Genomic DNA, 20,321 nt, shown 5'->3' on the forward strand with positions numbered 1-20,321 from the left:
AAGTTTTGAAGCATGGGACTTGAAAGAACTGACTCTGAATCTCCCTTTCTTACTTTCTAAAGCAAACCTCCCTACTCCATCCAGTCACTGGGAATTTCTGACTCATCCTGGTTTGGACCTGAGATGTTTCTCTCTCTTCCCTTCTCTGATTCCCCTTCAGGACCTACCAATTGGATTGGCCCAGCAGGAAATCAGAATCTGCAGTAACATCTGTTCGAAGAACAAGTTAGGGAACACCACCCGTGGAGGCTGTGAAGTCCACCCTAGGTTGAGTGGTGGGGTATTGGCCCCCTACTTTGGCTTCTAATGCTGACAGTTAACTCAGCTTCTGCTCTGTTCTTGCCATTTGTAGATGCTCCCGTTTAGGCCATGCAATCAGGTCCCTCTTCTCCTGCCACTTTCCACCAGGCTTCTAGCCAGGGCCCCTGCTCCGAAGTCTGAGGCCGGAGGCTGCTGTGCTGCAGGGAGAAGGTGGGTGGCATGGTGGGTTGGATGGATTGCTGGGAAGGTGCTGGCTTCTAGCAGCATGTGTTCTTGCTTCCAGAATATGTAAAAGATGCTTCGAAAAAAAAAGGTAAACAGTGGGCTTATGTTTGTAAAATTGGTTAACCCATTCAGGGGAAAGAGCTCTTTACTTGTTCTATGTGTCTGTGTCAGCTATTTGAAGTAAAAGTTTTCAAGGGAAAATACCATCTTGGTTTATAAATTGGTCAGTTCAATCAGGTCTTCTCTACCTTATCATATCCATAGGCCCTCTGTTTCTCTTTCTCTACTACCTTATAAAGGCTGATAAAGAGGGAAAGTTTCAGCCTCTAGGACAACTGCTGGTGGATGACATGTTTTTGAATTGCATCTTGATGCTGAAACTTGCTGAACTTGAGAAATTACTTTAAGATGTGAAGAAGGAAAAGAAATAGACAAAAGAAATATTACAAGTACAGAAAAAGGAAGACATTAAAGTGTCTGGGAAAAAAGTTTAATCAGACTATAGCAGTGTTAAAAACCAATAACATAATGCCAATTTCTAGGTACGGTCAACTGCATTTTCCTCCAGTGGGAAGGTTTCCAATGACAAAGCAGAGGATTATACTCATTGTACCCATGGTCTGATATGTGATTACATCCCTAAAGAACTGAGTGATGACTCATCTCAGTATTTAAAGCTTCTAGAGTCTTTAGTTTCATTGCCAAACTCTCCATCAAAGAAAATAAAGTTATCAAATGAGCCCGTAGAAGCAAAAGAAGATTATACTAAGTTTAACACTAAAGATTTGAAAAATGAAAAGAAAAATAGAAAATGACTGTAGCTCAGAAGGCTTTGGTCAAGTTGACAAGAGTGGAATGAGAAATATGATTCATTTTTTGGTACGAAAGTTTTTTTAAAAGTTGGAAAGATTTGAAATGTTGAATATGAAATCTAGCAAAAATACCTGTCTTTCACATATTCTATTTTTGTCCTTCCTCCATGTCACTATACTTCCTGACTCTTAATCATCACCTTTTGAAATAAAAAAGAAAAGGAGCAATTTTCAGGGAGAAAAAAGACACAGGTTCTGAGGACACTTAGGATAAATAAGTGTCTCTCATTCCAGAACCTCTCAAGAGATCTACAAAAGCTTCATGGTCTTATACACTTAGACTACAAGAGCAGCTCTTATGTCTGCAAGATTTTTCATGCAAATAGTGTAAAGAGCCCCAACATTTGAGTCTGACTTAGATAAATGCAATGAAGATGCTCCCCATACTTCATCTCCACCTCCCATATAGTCCAAGACTCAGAAACCGCATTATCATGCTATGACATCACTTCCTTGGGCCAGCCTCTCTGCTGACTTCTGCACACTGTAGACTCTCCCAAATGCATTCTTCTTGTGTCCACATGAAGAATGTGGGTGACTTCAGAGGAAGCCTGGAAGGTCTCTTTACTTCTGTATGAGTTAAAACCCAAGGCCCAGAAGACCTCTGAGCAGCCAGCTCACTCCCTGTTTCCTTCCAGATCCATTCTGTCTGGCACAGAAAGTCTCTAGGGGAAAAGAAGTCTTCTGGACACTACCAGCCACTAGAAGGGGTCTACACAAGAGCCTCTTCTTTCATCTGAAGACTTAAGTGGAGCATTCAAAACTCCTGAAGTTGTTCCAACTTGAGGAAGTAGAGTGCACCCATCTCTCCTTTGACTCCTCAGTTCTGCAATATCTTTGCAGGTGGGAGGAGGGGAGGACCTGGTGCTTCCCGCCACCAGGTTATGAATCTGTCTAATCCTTCCAATCTCTGCATATTGCTTTCATTTTTCATTTATGTCTTTGAAGGGCACCAAGTATAATAATGATGAAAACAAGCTTCAGTTAGGATTTCAACTTCATTAATTGCATAGCTGTGTGTCTTTACCTCTAGGAAAATAATTGTGCCTACCTCAAAGGATTTTTTTGTGAAAACTAAATAAGATAATATATGTAAAGTGCTTAGAACACTCCTAATACATGATAGGTGTTGATAGATGTCAGTTATTATTATTGTTATTTATTATCATTATCATTATTACTGCTTCTACCATGACTAACTCCCCCTCCTTGCAACTAATTTTTCATATTAGTGTGAGGTCTTATGCAGAGTGCCCCCTACCACTTTGTTCTCTGTAGATAGCCCCACCTGCCCCTGATAGGGATCCAAGTTACCACTGGTCTCCCTCTCCCAGACCTGCCCATTGCCAGTCACTTTAGATGCAGTAGTTCAGTATTTACCTTGCTAGAGTGGCACAGTCTTGTAGGTGCCAGGTGGACATAGCCTCCTTGGCAACTCACTTGTGAAAAGACTTGCTGCTGGCTTTTTTTTAAGCACATTGAGCTTTTGGTGAGTAGCTAACTTTGCCCAGGACCAGACATTTATTTCACCATTGGGTGTCCTTCTACTGATGTCTCTGGAGGGTAATGGAAACTGAGGGGCTTGGAATGGGAAGCATTTTTCTGTTCTATTACTAACTGTGAATAACAAGCTGAATCCAGGTCATGGCTGGAGTGTCAGGATCCAGCATTCTAGAAATGATGCGCCAAACATGCTAAAATTACTGTAACTAATAACATGCTTACCATTAGTCAATAAGCCATACTTAACCCACATTGGGTTCAATGATTTCCTGCAACATGAGACTCCAGCCACTGTACCCCAAACACGTGTGTTCCTGTGTGCATGTGTGTGCATACCCATGTGCCCATGCACAGATGTCAACCAAAAATGCAGACACTCTCGTCATCAGTGAGATGGATTGGGCCATAATTGATTTTCCATAGACAAATGCTTTAAATTTTGGTAAACCCTTTGTAACATCTTAGTCAAATTAAACTGAGCTCTTTCAAGTCAGATTTATAGTCCATAGGATTCCACTTAACTGAGACAAGCGATGCAATTTCAGGCCAATTTAAAGGGTATTTCATTTAGAGACAGAACCAATCCTTGTCACGGCCCTGGAGGTAACTAGAAATCTTCCTCTTCTCATTTGCCTAGAAGAAGTTACAGTCCAGTCCATGCAGGCCAAGCAACCAGGGAGCATTGTGAGTCAGTGTAATCAATTTTACGACCCGTGTTCACTGAAGGGAAAATGACCAAGAGGAGGGGGTGGAAAGGAAGGCAGGAACTACCTAAGGCATTCAGAACCTTTCTAAGACTTAGGAAATGGTGTTCAGTCTAAGTGCATAAATTACTAGAAGGCACTGCTTCATCTCAGGCTGCAGCCCCTGTGAGGACACAAGACTCAGGATCTGAGTATTGGCTGGATTTCTATTTCAATTTTCCCCTTGGACTGGCACCCTTGAGCAAGGTATACCCTGCACAACTGTACACAGTAGCCTTGGGAGAATGATGTCAGGAACTTTATAGACACATATTACCTTCTTTAATGCTCACCACACTAGGAGATTTCAAGTATTGTCCCAGTTTTACAAATACATATAGCTGGGAGAGATTAAATACTACATTCATATAAATGTAAGTTCAGCTGGGATTCTAATACCATCCTGTCTGATTCTAAAATCCAAACTTTCTCTACTCACAATGGAATGTAAGTTCAGCTGAAGGGCTTGGTAAAGTTTTCCCAGGGAGAAGGGAAGAACTGGCAGGGTATGAGCCTCAAATCTTTGAAGGTGTGATTGGGAAGGGGGAGCAGACATTCTCAGGTGGCCAGCCATCCAGCTTTTGCTTCAAGGCTCCTGTGGATGTGGGGCAGCTCATTTTTGTCTGTTGACAAGGTTCTGCCTTACATTAAGCTGCAGCCTCCTGCCCATTGACCCAAAAGAGTGACAAGACTAGTGCCTGAACCAATGATTGCAGGTCCCTGCTTTATAGGACCCACAGGCAGAGTTGCAGAGAGAGGGGACCTGGACCCAGCCACTTCTCCCCTCTCAAAAAAAGCAATTAAAAGTCCTTGTCCTGCCCATCTCACAGGGTTGTGAAAATCAAAAGATGAGGCAAATGGACTATAACACCCTTGTAAGCAAAATGAGGAAATAAAGAAAATTACTGAATTTTAAACTTTATGTTTATATTGTTCTATATATAGTAACATGCTATATATTTATATATTTATGTTGAGTTTTTATATATTTAGGGTTTTTCATTGCTTTTAAAGAGATAGAGAAAGAGAGGAAGGGAGAGGGGAAAGGAGAGACACATTGATGTGAGAGAGAGACATAGATTGGTTGCTACCTGTATGTGCCTAGACTGGGGACTGCACCCACAACCTAGGTATATGCCCTGACCAGGAATCAAACTCACAACTTTCATTTATGGGATGGTGCTCCAACCAACTCAGCCACACCAGCCAGGGCTATATGTTGAGTTTTTAATGTATTAGTGTTAAGCATAATTGGTATCATAAAAGACATAATGTCTTTTATGCTGACATTAAACTTCTTTTATTGATTTGTTTTTTAAAATATATTCCATTGATTGTGCTATTACAGTTGTCCATTTTTTTCTCCCTTTATTCCCCTCCACCCTGTACCTCCCCTCCCACCATCATTCCCCCACCTTAGTTCATGTCCATGGGTCATACATATAAGTTCTTTGACTTCTCTATTTCCTATACTATACTTAACCAACCCCTGTCTATTTTGTACCTACAATTTATACTTCTTATTCCATGTACATTTTCCCCTGCCCCTACCCACTGATAACCCTCCATGTGGTCTCTATTTCTGGTATTCTGTTCCTGTTGTAGTTGTTTGCTTAGTTAATTTTTGTTTTTGTTTTTTTTAGGTTTGGGTGTTGAAAGTTGTGAGCTTGTTGTCATTCTACTGTTCATAGTTTTGATCTTCTTTTTCTTAGTTAAGTCCTTTTAACATTTCATGTAATAAGGGCTTGGTGATGGTAAACTCCTTTAACTTGACCTTATCTGGGAAGCATTTTATCTGCCCTTTCACTCTAAATGATAACTTTGCTGGGTAGAGTAATCTTGGATGTAAGCCCTTGCCTTTCATGCCTTGTAATACTTCTCTCCAGCCCCTTCTTAACTGTGAAGTTTCTTTTGAGAAATCAGCTGATAGTCTTAATGAAACTCCTTTGTAGGTAACTCTCCCCTTTTCTCTTGCTGCCTTTAAGATCCTCTCCTTATCTATAATCTTGAGTGACTTAATTATGATGTGCCTTGGTGTGTACTTCCTTGGGTCCAACTTTTTTGGGGTGCTCTGAGCTTCGTGGACTTCCTGGAAATCTATTTCTTTTGTCAGATTAGGGAAGTTCTTATGTTTTCAAATAAGTTTTCCAGTTCTTGCTCTTGCTCTTCTCTTTCTGGCACCCCTATGATTTGGATGTTGGAAAGTTTAAAGTTGTCCCGGAGGTTCCTAAGCATCTCCTCATTTTTTTTGAATTCTTATTTCTTCATTCTATTCTGGTTAAATGTTTATTCCTTTGTTCTGCTCCAAACCATTGATTTAAGTCCTTATTTCCTTCCCTTCACTGTTGGTTTCCTGTACATTTTCCTTTATTTCGCTTTTCATAGCCTTCACTTTTTCCTCTATTTTTCAACCATATTCAGCCATTTCTGTGAGCATCCTGATTACCAGGGTTTTGAACTCTGCCTTTGATAGATTGGTTATCTCTTCATCACTTAGTTGTATTTTTCTGGAGATTTGATCTGTTCTTTCATTTGGGCCATATTTTTTTGTCTCAGCATGCTTGTTACATAGTAGAGGGTGGAGCCTTAGATATTCATCTGGGCAGGGCAACCCACATCATTGCGTTATGGCCCTGTATGTGGGGGAGAGGCCTGAGAGGGAACAATGTCAATTGCTTGGCTCTCAGCTGGCTTTCAGTCAGTTACTTCACTACCCACAAGCAAATTGGGCCCTTTTGGTGCTGATTCCCAGGTGGGTGGTTTTGTGTACATCCTAGGACCCTGTGGGTCTCTTTTACAAACTTTCCTGTGAGGCTGGGAATTTCTCTCACCACTGCAACCCCCACAGTTTTTTCAGTCAGAGGTTTTGAGGTTTCACTTCCCTGTACTAGAACCCTGAGTTGCCCGGTTTGTCTCACTCCCGAGTTTTTCCTCCTGGTTTATCTGCATGCAAATATGGGACTACCTGCTCTGCCAGCTGCAGCCTCACTTTCCCCGGTCCTCCAGCTGCCACCTTATTTCGAGTCCTCTCCACCCTGGCTGCCCATCTCTGGCCCTCCTACTGGTCTGGATGAATATTTCTTCTTTAACTCCTTGGTTGTCAGACTTCTATAGAGTTCAATTTTCAGGCAGTTCTGGTTATTTTTTGTTTTTAAATTGGTTGTTATCCTTCTTTTGGTTGTGTGAGGAGGCAGAGTGTGCCTCCATCTTGGTTAGAAGTCTATTGCTTTGTTTTTAAAAATACTCTTTACTAAAGAATGTGATCAATTGTGTGTGTGTGTGTGCATGTGTGTGCTTTTATTTCAGCTTATTTGTTGTGTAAATCTCTTGGAAAAATTTAAGATTTAGCAAGTCTTTGTCAGTATCAAAAATGCATGTGTGAGTTGTGATGTGTGGATGTATGTGTATTGTGTTCTATGTTTATAAACCCATGATCTCAAATTTATAGGAATTATTGTCTTAGACATAGAGAATGAACATTTACTGAGTTCCAGTAATAACATTTAGCACTTATGACAAATCTGCAAGATAAGTATCTTTGATTTAAGATAACGCTATTTCTCAAAGAATTTGTGTATCTTGTCCAATTTTTCACAGTTAGGTAGCTGAAGAATTGAACACAGGGCCCTCTGATGCCAAAATAATGCCAGTGTTTATGGTTTGTTTTGTTGTTTTTTTTTTTACTCTGCCATATTGTTTAATAATTTCCTTTTATTTCTGTAGTTTCACAGAGGGGTAATCAGAGGGAATTTGCTGACTTTGATCCTAATCAGTAAAATTTCATTTACCCTCTCCCTTCGTGTCCACAGTGTCAAATATATATGACTGCAAAAACATGTTTGACCCAGTTGGATAGATGTTTGGAGTCTACTGCTCAATACAATCAAAAGAGACTTGCTGAAAAATGTAAACTCCATTCTATGGCTTTTGGATTACCTTGATCAGAGATTCTTAGGAATTTTCAGATTCACTAGAAATTATACTCCATAAAGGTTAGGTGTTTATTTGTTTTATTCACTACTGTACTTTCTACACATAGATTGTAATAAATACTCAAGAGGTATTTATCGAATGAATGAAAATAGACTCATTTGAATATCTGGTAAGAGCTATGCATTATCCATAAAAATGCATGTAGGCCCATGGATTACACTGCATGTAGCAGTGTAATTTTTTGGCACAACCTCCTGAAACCTATACACGGTACACAAAAGCTTTGACTCCTTTCTCATGAAGAAATAGCCCTTGATATTCTCCATGATGGAGAGGAATAAGACTCATTGGCGTTGGACTTTTTCTTCATGTTGATGGATCTTTGTGGGGACACTGTGAGGACATTGAGATTTTGTATCACCCATTGCTTCACCTCTCTAATCTGCATGCCTAGGACCTTTATGGACCTGAGAAGGTAAAAAGAGGAATAGCAGCCACCACTCAATGAGTTTATATAATCTGCCGGATGACTAGGTTACACATTTTACGTATAAGTGATTCTCATGGCAACCATGCCAAGTAGGTATTATTATTTTTATTTTTCAGATGAAGAAAATTGAGGCCCAAAAAGGGCACCAGCCCTAAACCCACCCAGCCAGGAAATGTCAGATTAAACATCTGGAACCTTGTCTGCCCAGTTTTGAAGTTCTTGCTTTCCCCATGTGGCAGACTGTCTCATTACTTACAAGCCTCCCAGAAAGGCCTGTCATCAAGTCTGAGAGATGTCTTCAGTCCAGACATGCCCCCTGACTCAGGTATCTAAACCAAATAAGCAGATAACTAAAATAACCAAGTAAGAAAATTAGCCTTTTTAGAGTCAAAAATTTGGACTTTGAAGTTGTCATTCTTCTATTTTTGAATTTTAAATGTATTTTCTTCTGTAGTTCTTCTTAAAAATTGCAGAGAAAATTGCCACCTGTTTTAGCTGCACTCAGAGAACAAAGGGAAGGGATTGGCATCATCTAGGAACCAGGCCACGGCACAAAGTGAGGCCAGGGTGACCAGAATTAACTGTTAGTCTGACTCTTTAGGGTGTGGGCAAAATCCAAAGTGTGTTGTTCAGAGAGATGCAATAATTTATACCTATGGCCAAGGAGTTCCAATTCAGAAGTTAGGACAAGAGGGAGACTGAAGAACCCTGTTCCCTATTGACCATCTGAGCTCTAAATCCTTGTCCCTGAAGAAGGAGGTAGCAAGTAGGATACAGGACCCCCTCAAAGCTGGCTGGGAATGAAATCACAATCCATTCTTAGATCCAATACTGAAGCCATTTTACATAACCTGGGCAAACACAGTGAGAGCTACAGGATAGCGACAGCTGGGTGGACACAGAGTTCCACAGGGCTCCATTGTCCCCAACTGCATTACACTAGATGTGTTAACAAGGCTGCAAGCCCACTCCCATTGTTGAGGCCCAGCCTCCTAAGCTGCAACCTGTTCCTGTCTGTGCTGGTTAAGATCTGGGGCAGGCTGTGTGTTCAGGTTCTGAGCCCCAGGAACTTCACCAGAGGCAGAGTGGGCAGGTAAGGGCAGATGGATGTTGCTGCTCACCAGCTCCTTCATTCTGTACAAGCCCGGAGCAGCATTCCTACTGGATTCCATCCACACTCAAGGCAAGAAGGGGAGATTATTGAAAGATGACAACAAGGAAGCCTAAAAGAGGAGTGCATTTCACATAAGCATAATCAATAGCCACACCTTGAAACTCCAGAGCCAGTTGTTTCCATCTCCTGACAAAGCAGTGAAAGCTTAAGAACAGCAGGACCCAATGTGCTTTGTGAAACAGGGTCTCCTGAGAACCGTTCTTTCCTTCAAGAAAAATAATCCAGCAGAGGCACAAAGCGAGCCCCAAAATAAGATGTTTGGGTTCAGATATGAGCTAATATGACTGCAGACTTAAAAATCTTTCATTTTTATTATGAAAAATTCCAGACACATACAAAAGAAGAGAAAATAGTATAACAAGGCACAATGTTGCTCAGCAACCATCAAATTTTTGCCAGTCTTGTTTCATTTACCCCACTATATTTTTATGACAATTTTTAACCACCTTTTACTTGATATCCTCAAATTGCATCCCAATGAAAACATCCCAACAGAAACAACTTGATCTATGTTTAAAGTAACCATCATTTTTTTGTAGGTTAAAGAACAAGGAATTTGTGGACAGCATAATGGGCTCATTAAATCTAAAGAGAATGCAATTTTAAACTATGGATATGCAGAGAAGGACCACTACCAGTACACCACCTAGACAGTCTTTCTTTCAATCTGGCAATGAAGTTCCCTAGGATCTGTTGAATCAGGCTGTATTCCCCGAAGTGCTTGGGTCTTTTATATTAGTTTCACTAGGGTAGTTCTGGTTCTTACTTGTAGCAGAGCTTGGTAAATGAGAGGCCACCTGAGAAGCAATTAAACTAAACCAGAAAATCTTTCCTGTTCATTTGATCTTGTCCTTAAATAGTTTACACGTCAATTGAACTGGGAAGAGCTCATGGTGGTTTATGATGATTACTCCAGTAGGGGTCAGCGCCTAATGAGTTGGGTACTTATCTGTGACCCCAACAAGATGACTGTAAATGAACAAATAAGAGGGCCAATGGGACTAGTTCTCAAAGCTGCCCACAGAATCAAGATAACAGAAGCTGATTAGTTAGGTAGCCTGCAAAGTGGAAGCTGGTGGAGTTAAGTAGATTGAAACACCTAGGGTTTTCTAGTTAGAAAAATAAGGTGCTTATCTTAGCTCTTGTTAGACTACAAAATGTCTATTCCATGTACTCTCCCTTTTTTTTGAGCCACACTTCTTTCTTTACTATATCTGGTAAACTTTTAGTTCCCATTAAATTATCCATTTCAGGCAGATTTTTTCACTTATCACAGAAGTTGTGTGTCAACATCAGTCTAGTGGAATGGTATAATGAAGCTTCCATGCATCACACAAACATCCTGAAAATGGCCCCCCAAAATGTTAAAAAGTGCATTTGCAGACTAAACAAATAAAATCATGGTTACATATCCATATGGATATGGATATAATTATGTCTACCTTGGGTTGAAGCTTGGCTATAGATTGGTCAATATTACCTGGGCTCAACTCAGCTAAGTTGTAACCAGGTCTGTTTCCTGTGTTTTCATCTCAAGACCCAAGCTTAAGAAGCAACAGCTATGTGGGGCATATTTCTCTTGTTATAGGGGCAGACACTCAATAGTGTCTGGTGGAAATTTGCTAACTTCATCAACACTCAGCTAAGAACCGGCACATTGTCACTCATGACCTGTATTCCAATTATCAAAGCAAACTGCATGGTCAAGTTCAAAGATGGGTAGAGGTACACACTATATACACTCTAGTGGAAGAACTGTGAAGTCATAGGAAACAGGGTGTTTTCCTCTGAGAATGAAGGGCTGGGCACACTGATTCAACCTCCCACAACACCTATGAAAAGAACTAATTTCTGCAAAAATTGTGACAGAAGTGCGTGTCAATGTCTTGACACAATTTATAACCAAATCTTATGGCCATTTTGGCAAAACAGAGCTCTCTTAAGTTCTTTGCAGCCTCACCCTTTAGCTCCTTTGACAATGGCACCAACCATTCTATTTAGATACCATCAGCATGGGATTTTCTCATCTCAAACAAAATATCAGTTGTTACTTTCATCACAGAAAGGGGTAAGTCAGGTAGTAAGCATACTATAATGGGAAAAGCAGTGCTGCTCAGGCTAAAATACATTATTTGGGATGGGACTAACCACTCACTACTAAGTGGTTTAATACAAAGGGTGTCTTTTTAGTTGAAAAGTTTGAAGTGAAAGGGTTGGGTTCCTTGGCAGTTAATTTACAAGATTAATATTTGCCCATCTCTTTCTGGTTACTTGAGAGAAGCTGGGAATTTCCATTTGCTTGACACTAGGGGCTGAGCCACTCAATCTCATGCTACTCTCATGGTGCATTGTCATAGCAGACACGAGAAAGGTGGACCACAGGATGAGCTGGAGTGACATTTTGCACACTCTTCTACTCACCCTGGAGGATTTGCACAGCATAAGGCAGGCTCATGAACTCAGATGCCTTCAGCTGCTACTTCTATAACAGGAATGGGTGGGACTGGCTGGGAGTTAGAAAAACAATTGCATAACTGTGAGAACTGGTGGCAACTGACACTCAACCTTGGTGTCAGGGAGATGACAGAGGGCGGGGAAGACTCAGATCCTGTGGAGGGCCCAGGCCTTGTCTGGAAAAGGGCCCTTTCATTAATTAGCTGAAGCTAACTGCCAAGTGCAAATGGGCCTATGTTGTCAGATATAATTTTTCAGAAGAAGCCAGAAATCTAGACAAAACTCTCCTCTTTTTTAATGTTGACAAGGGTAATAAATTTGAAAGAAATGGGGAGGGAGAGAGAGAGAGAAAGGGAGGGAGGGAGGGAGGGAAGGAGGAAGGGAGGAAGGAAGGAAGGAAGGAAGGAAGGAAGGAAGGAAGGAAGGAAGGAAGGAAGGAAGGAAGGAAGGAGGGAAGGAAGGAAGGAAGGAAGGGGGAGGGAGGGAGGAAGAAAATCACTTTGCAGTTCTACGCTGTGGTAAGTAAAACAAAATTCGTTTACAAGACAAGGACAGCCAGGATGGCCAGTCTGTGACCTCAATGTATGAGATGATACCGTTCACCCACTCAGGGAGCTGGAAACAGCAGACCCTGAGCAGGAAAAGATGTGTTTACTTTCAAGTTCTTCTGAATAGGACCATCACACCATATCCTCATTATTTTGTGAGAAGTGACATGCATCCCATAAATAGCAAACCTATATTCAGACACAAATAAATAAATGCATTTTTAAAGCAAAGCATCCATGTTGAGTAATTATTCACTCCTATGAGTTACTTATGCAATAACTCCCAGGAGAGTGGATAACAGACTTTAACATCAGTATTTAATTTAGAATCCATCAGCTCAATAAAAAGAATAAGCTTGTGTTTATGGAATGTCTACTGTGGGTCAACACTATGCTAGGCACTGAATAGGCTGGAGAATAAGGACAGGCTCCCCATGAGCTGCATTCTCCTGGGGACAGGGATATACAGAGAGGTAGCTATGGGGAGGGCCAGCCTGGACTCCACTCCTGTCTTGCCTCACAGGCTGTGTGGTCTTAATCTCCTAAACCTCTCTTTCTTCATGGAAAGTGGAGTTTTTGTCAGATTGGCAGAAAGGAACCATGGTAGTTCATTTAAAGTCCCAAATTCAATAGTTGGTGCTTAATAAACATTGGGAAAATTTTACGTTTCTGTGCCTCGGTTTTCTCATCTACGTAAGGGGAAAATAAGAGTTCCTGGCTCAGAAAATTAATACAAGGAGTAAATGAGATAATGTGTATGCCATGCTTAGAATGAAGCTTGACACTGCTTACTCTCTCTCTATAAATATTAGCTATTGTTTTTTCAATATTTAATGCTATTATTATTAGGTTGACTTCATTATGGGGAAAAATCTATAAATATTGTAATGGGTCCTCCATGTTCCAAATGAGATATTCTTCCTAAACAGGAATGCTCTTTATAATTTTAGGAACTTGCTGGCCCTTTGGCTCACACCTTTTCTTTGGGTAGAAGTAGTAATACAGTCCTTTGGTTTACAGGAAGTCGAGACTTTCTTCTCTATGGCTCTGTCAGTGTGCAGAGAGGGGTGACAGTGGTATCCGCACTGGAGCTGCTGGCAGTTCATTGGGGCAAAGGCCACACCTATATTTTCTTCTATTGCACCTGCAGGATCAGACCCAGGGGAGATGTTTTATGTGTCCATATAAACAAACACACACCCTAAAGATGAATGACTTCAGCTGGGGTGGGAGCAAATTCTGGGAGCAAGGGCAGCGAGCCTGGCCTCCACATACTCTAATGACCTTTCTGCCCCAAGTTTCTGGAGCACAGCTCTCCACTGGAATTGCATGAGAGCAGGACCCTTAGAGTCTTGTGTATGCAGACCCTTGGGAAGGGGAGTATGAGCTAGTGGGGTCAAAAGAGAAGTCAAGGAAAGAGAGTTGCTAAGAAAAAAATGAGCTCCATAATTTTGTGTTAGCCTCACTTCTCAGATCGTAATTTGCTTTCTTTTAGAAGGGTTGAAAATGAGAAAAGGAGGTGGGCTGGATTCTTTAGGTCATCAGCCATGTGTCTCTGGGGAAAAAGATAAATTCGTTTAGTCCTCGGTCTCCCCATTTACAACAATCACATTGAATTTTCTGACAGGTACTTGGAGATCCTCAAAAGAAAGGCTCTCTATAAAAGCAAACACTTCTCATTACCCTTTGCAGTCTTTGCTCCAAGCAATCCAACAGCTTGCGTAGAAGATGTCGGAGGTCGGGAAGCTCTTTGGGCTGCTGGGGAAGAGAGAGCAGAGGGGCAGTTTTCAGGTGGTTGCTTAATTGAGAGCCCCTCCTTCTCAAAAGAAAAGCTGGTAGAAAGCTTTGTTAAATATGAACAGAGTTCCCAGAACAGTGAGAGGAGACAAGAGTCGGGCCTAAGTGGGGCTTAGTTTGGGGAAATTTCAGTGGAGAAGCAGAGAAGCCATCTGCTGCCTCCCTCCCATTACCTGGCTAAGGCAGGGCTCCCCATGGTGCACAGCCTGTTCTGGAACATGAACATGAGAAGCAGCTGAGCTACACCATCCTTAGGCAGGCAGTCAGCTCTTTTTCCTAGGCGCCCAGGGATTGTGTAACCTGCACTGTGAGGTGATGACACAGGGTGTGTTGCAGGTGCACTTAGCTGGGGTTTTGAGCTGCTAAAGGCTAGCTCAAGGCTTGGAAAGTGAGCTTCCAAAAAGTATTTAGGTCAGCGGTCATAAATCATGAATATGGAGTTGGATTTTAAACACAGGCACACTCATGCACACATACTCTAGCACATGTGTCTGGCCGAACACTAACACACACACATACACACCATGAACACATACACGTACAGAGTGGTGGAAGGTTGAGTATTCAGGGCAGAGAGAATGAAATGACAGAGAAGTTTTATTATTTGCAAGGTATAGAGTCATTTAGCCTAAGAGTTTTAGAAACAAAAAAAAATGTGTTTGGGATTGAAATTAAAAAGACATTTTTAAATCAATGCCTCTTACTAGTGTACTTTGCACGTAGTTGGAACTCAATATTTACTGCACGGATAAATGGGGACAAGGGAGGAAGAAAGGAAAGAGGGAGAGAAGGAAGAAGGGAGGAAGCCTGACTAATTTAAAGCAGAAAACATTCTAGGTAAGAGGAAGATGATCTTCATACAAACTTTCCTTCTTTCATCTTGACTCACCACAGAGAGGTAAGTCCACTTCTATAGAAACAGTTAAGAGGGAGAAAGGGAAATCTGGGTCCAGGATGGCTTAGAGAGAATATTTTCTCCATGTCCTACTTTATTTTAGAATGTGTTCTTTCTCTGTGAGGTAGAGGGGATAACGGACTTAGAACTTTTCTTCTTAGCCTTTGCTTCAAGGGGCGGCCAGGTAACAGCAGGTTCAGAGAGGGCGGATGCCTGGCCCTGAAGGTCAAGGGCCTGAGAAGGAGCCTGCAACAGTGGGACCAGAGCTCTGGAACTAGAAAGCATCGCCTTCTATGTAGGAGTTCTGGACTCACTGTTTTTATGCCTCTTATTTTGTTTGTTCCTTTCTTGCTCTTTCTCGCTCTGTTTGGTTAGTTTCTTTGTTCATCTTTAACATTTCAGCTTCTCTCAGTTGTTCCAAGGAAATCAAGAGAAAATTATTTGTGTCCACACAAAAACATACTCATACACCAATGGACCCAAGGGGATGTGACGCCCTCACAGAGGAAGTGTGGTAGCAGCTGTGAGCATCTGAACAGAATGCCTGCACAGGAAAGGTGGACAGGCCTGGAGAGACACAGCTTTTCAGTGAGCTACTGTTTACTTCCTTGAGAGTGCTAAAGTCTCCAATAGGCTGGCCTTTTTTAAAACCAAGAGTGACAGTGCTTATATAAGGAGTCCCCCAAATTAAGAGGTAGTTTTCAAGGAGATGCAAGAACATGCAAGTCTAGGTAAAGAAAATCAATCTCAAAGAGTCAGTGTCATTTCTGACCCCACCCACCAGCACCATCTGCACCACCAGGAGGCATGCTCCTTCCAGCAGCCAGAAAGCAGGGGTGAGAGGCAGGATGGGCCCCACAGCATGTGCTCTTTTGACAAACATTTCTTGGGAATAATAAGCACAGGAAAAAATTGACAATTATTTTTCAGGAGTTGAGAAGCCAAGTCTCTGACAACATTTTCCTGGTCCCCAAAGGGCACCTGTTTCCACAGCAACCACAACTTAGGAAGATGCTGCTTTCGAGTTAACTATCCCAGGAAGATATTTACTCTGGGCTAGCAGTCCTGGATGGGCAGAAGGAGCACAGACTCTGAGTCACAAACCTCTCTGGGACTGGCAGAGGTTGAGGAAACCGGTTCTGTGCTTAACCCATGCAGGCAGCTGTCAGCACTAATTCTGAACTCCACTCTGATGATTTCTTTCTGAGTTCCCACAGCTTCTGTCCCCCATGAACCTAGGTTCCATCCTGGCAACCTGAACCTGATGGTGACAATGCTGATGACAATGACAATGTCGGCTACAGTGACAATGATAATGACAACAATGATAATGATTACCATGGCAATGATGGAGATAAGGATGATAACATTGGGGGTGGCAAATGATGATGATGATCATGGCAATGATGATGATGAAAGTGATAGCAATAATAACACAAATGAGCATTGATTGCTGAGTGCTTCACTTGCATTTTCTTAATTTGCCTCACAAAAGCCCTGCAAAGTCAACACCATTCTTGACCCACTTTCCTGGTGAGGAAACAGCAGCTGGGAGAGGTTAAACAACCTGTCCAGAGGTGCGCAGCCAGCAAGGAGGACCTGTGGCAGGAACCCAGCTCTGGAACACTGACGACATTTCTTTCAGGAACAGGATAGCTCCAGAGCTCAGACTGTGCAACAGACTACCTCGGCTCAGCAAAGCTTCATTTTTCCTGGTCCTTTTTGGCCCTGCATTCCTGTTTATATCTTTATTTTAGTAAATTTAGCATGGCTCTACTGCTTGTTTTTATATTTGGACCTCCAATGTGCAGAATTAATCATAACTCTGGCTCATGACATACCTTGATCACTTCTCCCTGCCTACGATAGTGCCTGCTTGGTTTCTTGCTTGTTTTGCTTGTTGTTTGCTTTTAATTTTTAACAATGTAATAAGCACTTATGATCCCACCCCCAAAACAAAACTAGACCCATAATAGTAGCTTACAGTGTATATTTTTTCATGTTTCAAAACATCTGAAAGAATTTATACTTTTTAAAAACGTTGTTATTTATTTATTTTTTTAGAGAGGGGAATGGAAGGAGAGAGGGAGAGGAACATCGACGCAAGAGAGAAGCATCGATTGGTTGCCTCCTGCATGTGCCCCAATGGGGGACTGAACCTTCATCCCAGGCATGTGCTCTGACTAGGAATCAAACTCATGACCGAAAGGGTTCTTTGTGGGACAATGCCCAACCAACTGAGCCACACCAGTCAGGAAGAAGCGCACTTTTTTAGAGTAAAACCAATAATCTGTTATTCAGGAAGTTTTCCAAACAAAGGCCAACATACAGAGAAAAAAAATTACTTGTGACCCATTCCCTCACTCCCACCCACTTTGTTAATAGCTGTTAGAATTCTGTTCTGGAATATTTACACTTAATATTTTTCTGTGGTTTAAATTATAGTGTTGGCAAGGTTTCCATCTTATTTTTTAAGCACTTGCCATTTTGTATTAAACTTCACTTAAATATTTTACTTATCATTATATATTAAATTATTTATTATTTTGACATTGAACATTATAAGCCATGGGTCTCCAACCTCTGGGCCTATTAGGAACCAAGCTGCACAGCAAGAGGTGAGCTTGAATATAATGTGCTTGATTCATCCCTCGGTCAGTGGGAGAAGGTTGGGGACTGCTGTTATAAACCACATTTAGGTGGTACCACAGATGATTTAGTAACTGACTTGTTAGACATTTAGGCTGTGTCTTTCGGGGGGTGGTATGATAAATGACATTATGAAACTACATTTTATAAGTACCTATTACTTTACTTTTTGTTCAGTTTTCTTTATAGAGTTCTAATTCAAGACTAGATGTCTGGGTCAAAGGCTATTAATGTTTAAACTTGTCGAGGCACACTGTTCAACTCTTTCCTAGAAAAATTGTACCTATTACTGCTGACCTTGGTGAGAAGGGCCCCTGTCCTGGTTCCACACTTCCTTGGGTACCTCTCTGGCCTTTCTTGAGCCATGGCACTTCCTGTAGGAAAAGGAGTCTGTGAGCCAAGGGGAACCCACTGGAAACCCATGACCCCTGACTTTCTACATCATGCAGCAAGTGCCTGGGGTCTTGGAAGTGCCTGCCACACCTACTTCCAAGGTTTCAGCATCTCCTTCCCGGGGCCATTTTCCCCAGAGCAAACCTCAGTTGCCTTGTGCATAGCCTTATTCCTGTTTGTAAGATGGGTAGACACTGAAAAGACCTTGGATGTACAGTCAGGGTGTCCACACACATGTGCACAAAGCCCCTCACAGTGCTGATGGAGCTAGGGGTAGGGCAAATACATAGGGGTGGGGAGAGTAGCAGGAAAGACCAAGGTCTGGGAGCCTGGGGCTCACTCTCCCTGTATCACCAAGTTCTATCAAAGGACTCCTGAGATTCCAAAAATTACAAATTCATCCAAGTCATGAAGAAGGTGTATTTGTCAAGGAATGAAGATGGAAAATATTTAACTTAGTAGTTTGTTAGCTTTGTTTGTAACTTTTAAATATCTAGACACAATGATATGTAGGCTTCCAGTTATACTGTTGTCCTGTTCCATGACCTTGTTAGGAAAGAACTAGGTACCTGTTTCTACTCTTACCAGCCCATTTACAGGTGTCTGCTCACCAGCATTATGAATTATGGTTGTCCTTTGCTAATCAGGTTGGAAAAAAATAGTATTGTAATCTCCCTTATCCATAGGGTGTGTTCCAAGACCCCCAGTGGATGCCTGAAACCATGGATGGTACTGAACCCTATATATGCTGTGTTTTTTTCTATACATACAGAGCCTTTCACTTAAAGAAAGAAATGGTTTCTCTTTGACATTTCCAAAATGCCAGTATCACTACTCTTGCACTTTGGGGTCATTATTGAGTAAAATAAGTGTTACTTTAACATGGCACTGTGACACTGAGACAGTCGCTATGATAACTGAGGTGGCTACTAAGTGTACACTGGGTGGGGAAGGTCTATAGCATTGAGACACTGGACAAAGGGATGATCCACGTCCTAGGTGGGACAGAGTGGGAACTACACATAATTTAAAATTTTTTAGTCGTTTATGTCTGGAATTTTACATTTCATATTTTTGGACTGCTGTTGACCTCAAGTGACTGAAACCACAAAGTGTCGCCATAGATAAGAGGTGGATACTGTCTCTTGTGCTTTCTTTAACCTGCACTTTAAACCTATTTGGCTATTTATATTTTTAATTTGTTAATGATTTAAGTCTTTGCTTATCTACTGGGGCCTCAGAGTTTTTCTTAGAAGTTTGCGAAGGTTGTCTCTACAGTAAGGATAGTAACCTCTGTACAACCGACACTTGACCTAGACGAGCATGTGGTGTCTGCCCAGTCCCTACACCTGCCCAGAGAAAGCCTCCTGTGTCCAGCAGGACAGTGGGTGGTGCCCGCAAGGGAGGAGGGAGGGCAGCCTGAGGGAGCTCCAGGGGCCTGGTTTGATTAGTCAGTAAGTGGAGTCAGTAACCCTAAGAGGGACTCAGAGCCCACCCCAAATCAGGAGGATGAAAGCAAAGAACAGGAGACCAAAGTCGAGCATTCTGAGAAAGTTCTGAGAACCCAGGCTGTCACCTGTGGCTTGGTTTGCCATTTCAAATTCCTGGACTGGTGAGCCCTAGATTCACATAAAGGTCCTAGTATTCAATAAGTGCATGAAGCATTGAAATCTTGAAATAAGTTACAGTCTAACTGAATTAAATATCCCAAAGCAGAGTCAACCCTTCCCCTAAACAAGAAGTTGAACCTGTTACCCCACAAACAGCCAAGCCCTCAGGGGCCTTCATCCCATTCTCTTGTTCAAACACCCAGGGAGAATTTATTCATGTCTTTCAGAGAGTTGGCCAGTAAAGGCTTTAATTACAAGTTGAAAGAAATAAAATCACCTGGTGGAATGGTTTTAATTGGAATTTAGTGAGTCAGGCAAGAATTAGTACAGCTAAAGATGCAGACCATATATATGTATTTGTCTCCATTGAGCTTCACTGACTTCAGTGAAGATTTGAGTCAGATCCCTCAAATTGAACAAAGGTCGTCATAATGGTATTAATAACAATGTAGCCTGAGCCAATAAAAAATGGTCAAAACTATTACTTTTTCCATGTCCTTCCAAACCCAGATGGGAGGACTTCGTGGTGATGCCACCAGCCTTTGTTTTAGGACAAGCCATAAAATTCTTAAGATTCTGGGTGTATTGACTAATTTTAAATAAAACCTAGGGAGCAGAGGGAAGAGTGAAGGAAGAGAAAGGGAACTGTCATGTCTGAGTCCTTGCTCTGTGCCAAGTGCTGCATGAAGAGTTTGTGTACTTTGCCTCCTCCCTTCTTCCTCACACCAGCCTGTGTGGAGGAGAGTGTCATTACACATGTAATAATAATAATAA

At 41.7% G+C, this 20,321-nt stretch overlaps 1 pseudogene; it reads left to right on the forward strand.

Annotated features, from left to right (window-relative positions):
• The first annotated feature begins 480 nt into the window (after positions 1 to 480).
• Positions 481 to 1,455, forward strand: LOC114500894 (annotated as a pseudogene).
• The last annotated feature ends 18,866 nt before the right edge of the window (positions 1,456 to 20,321 follow it).

The sequence above is a fragment of the Phyllostomus discolor genome, chromosome 3 (genome assembly GCF_004126475.2).
Source record: "Phyllostomus discolor isolate MPI-MPIP mPhyDis1 chromosome 3, mPhyDis1.pri.v3, whole genome shotgun sequence".
Taxonomy (NCBI): Eukaryota; Metazoa; Chordata; class Mammalia; order Chiroptera; family Phyllostomidae; genus Phyllostomus; species Phyllostomus discolor.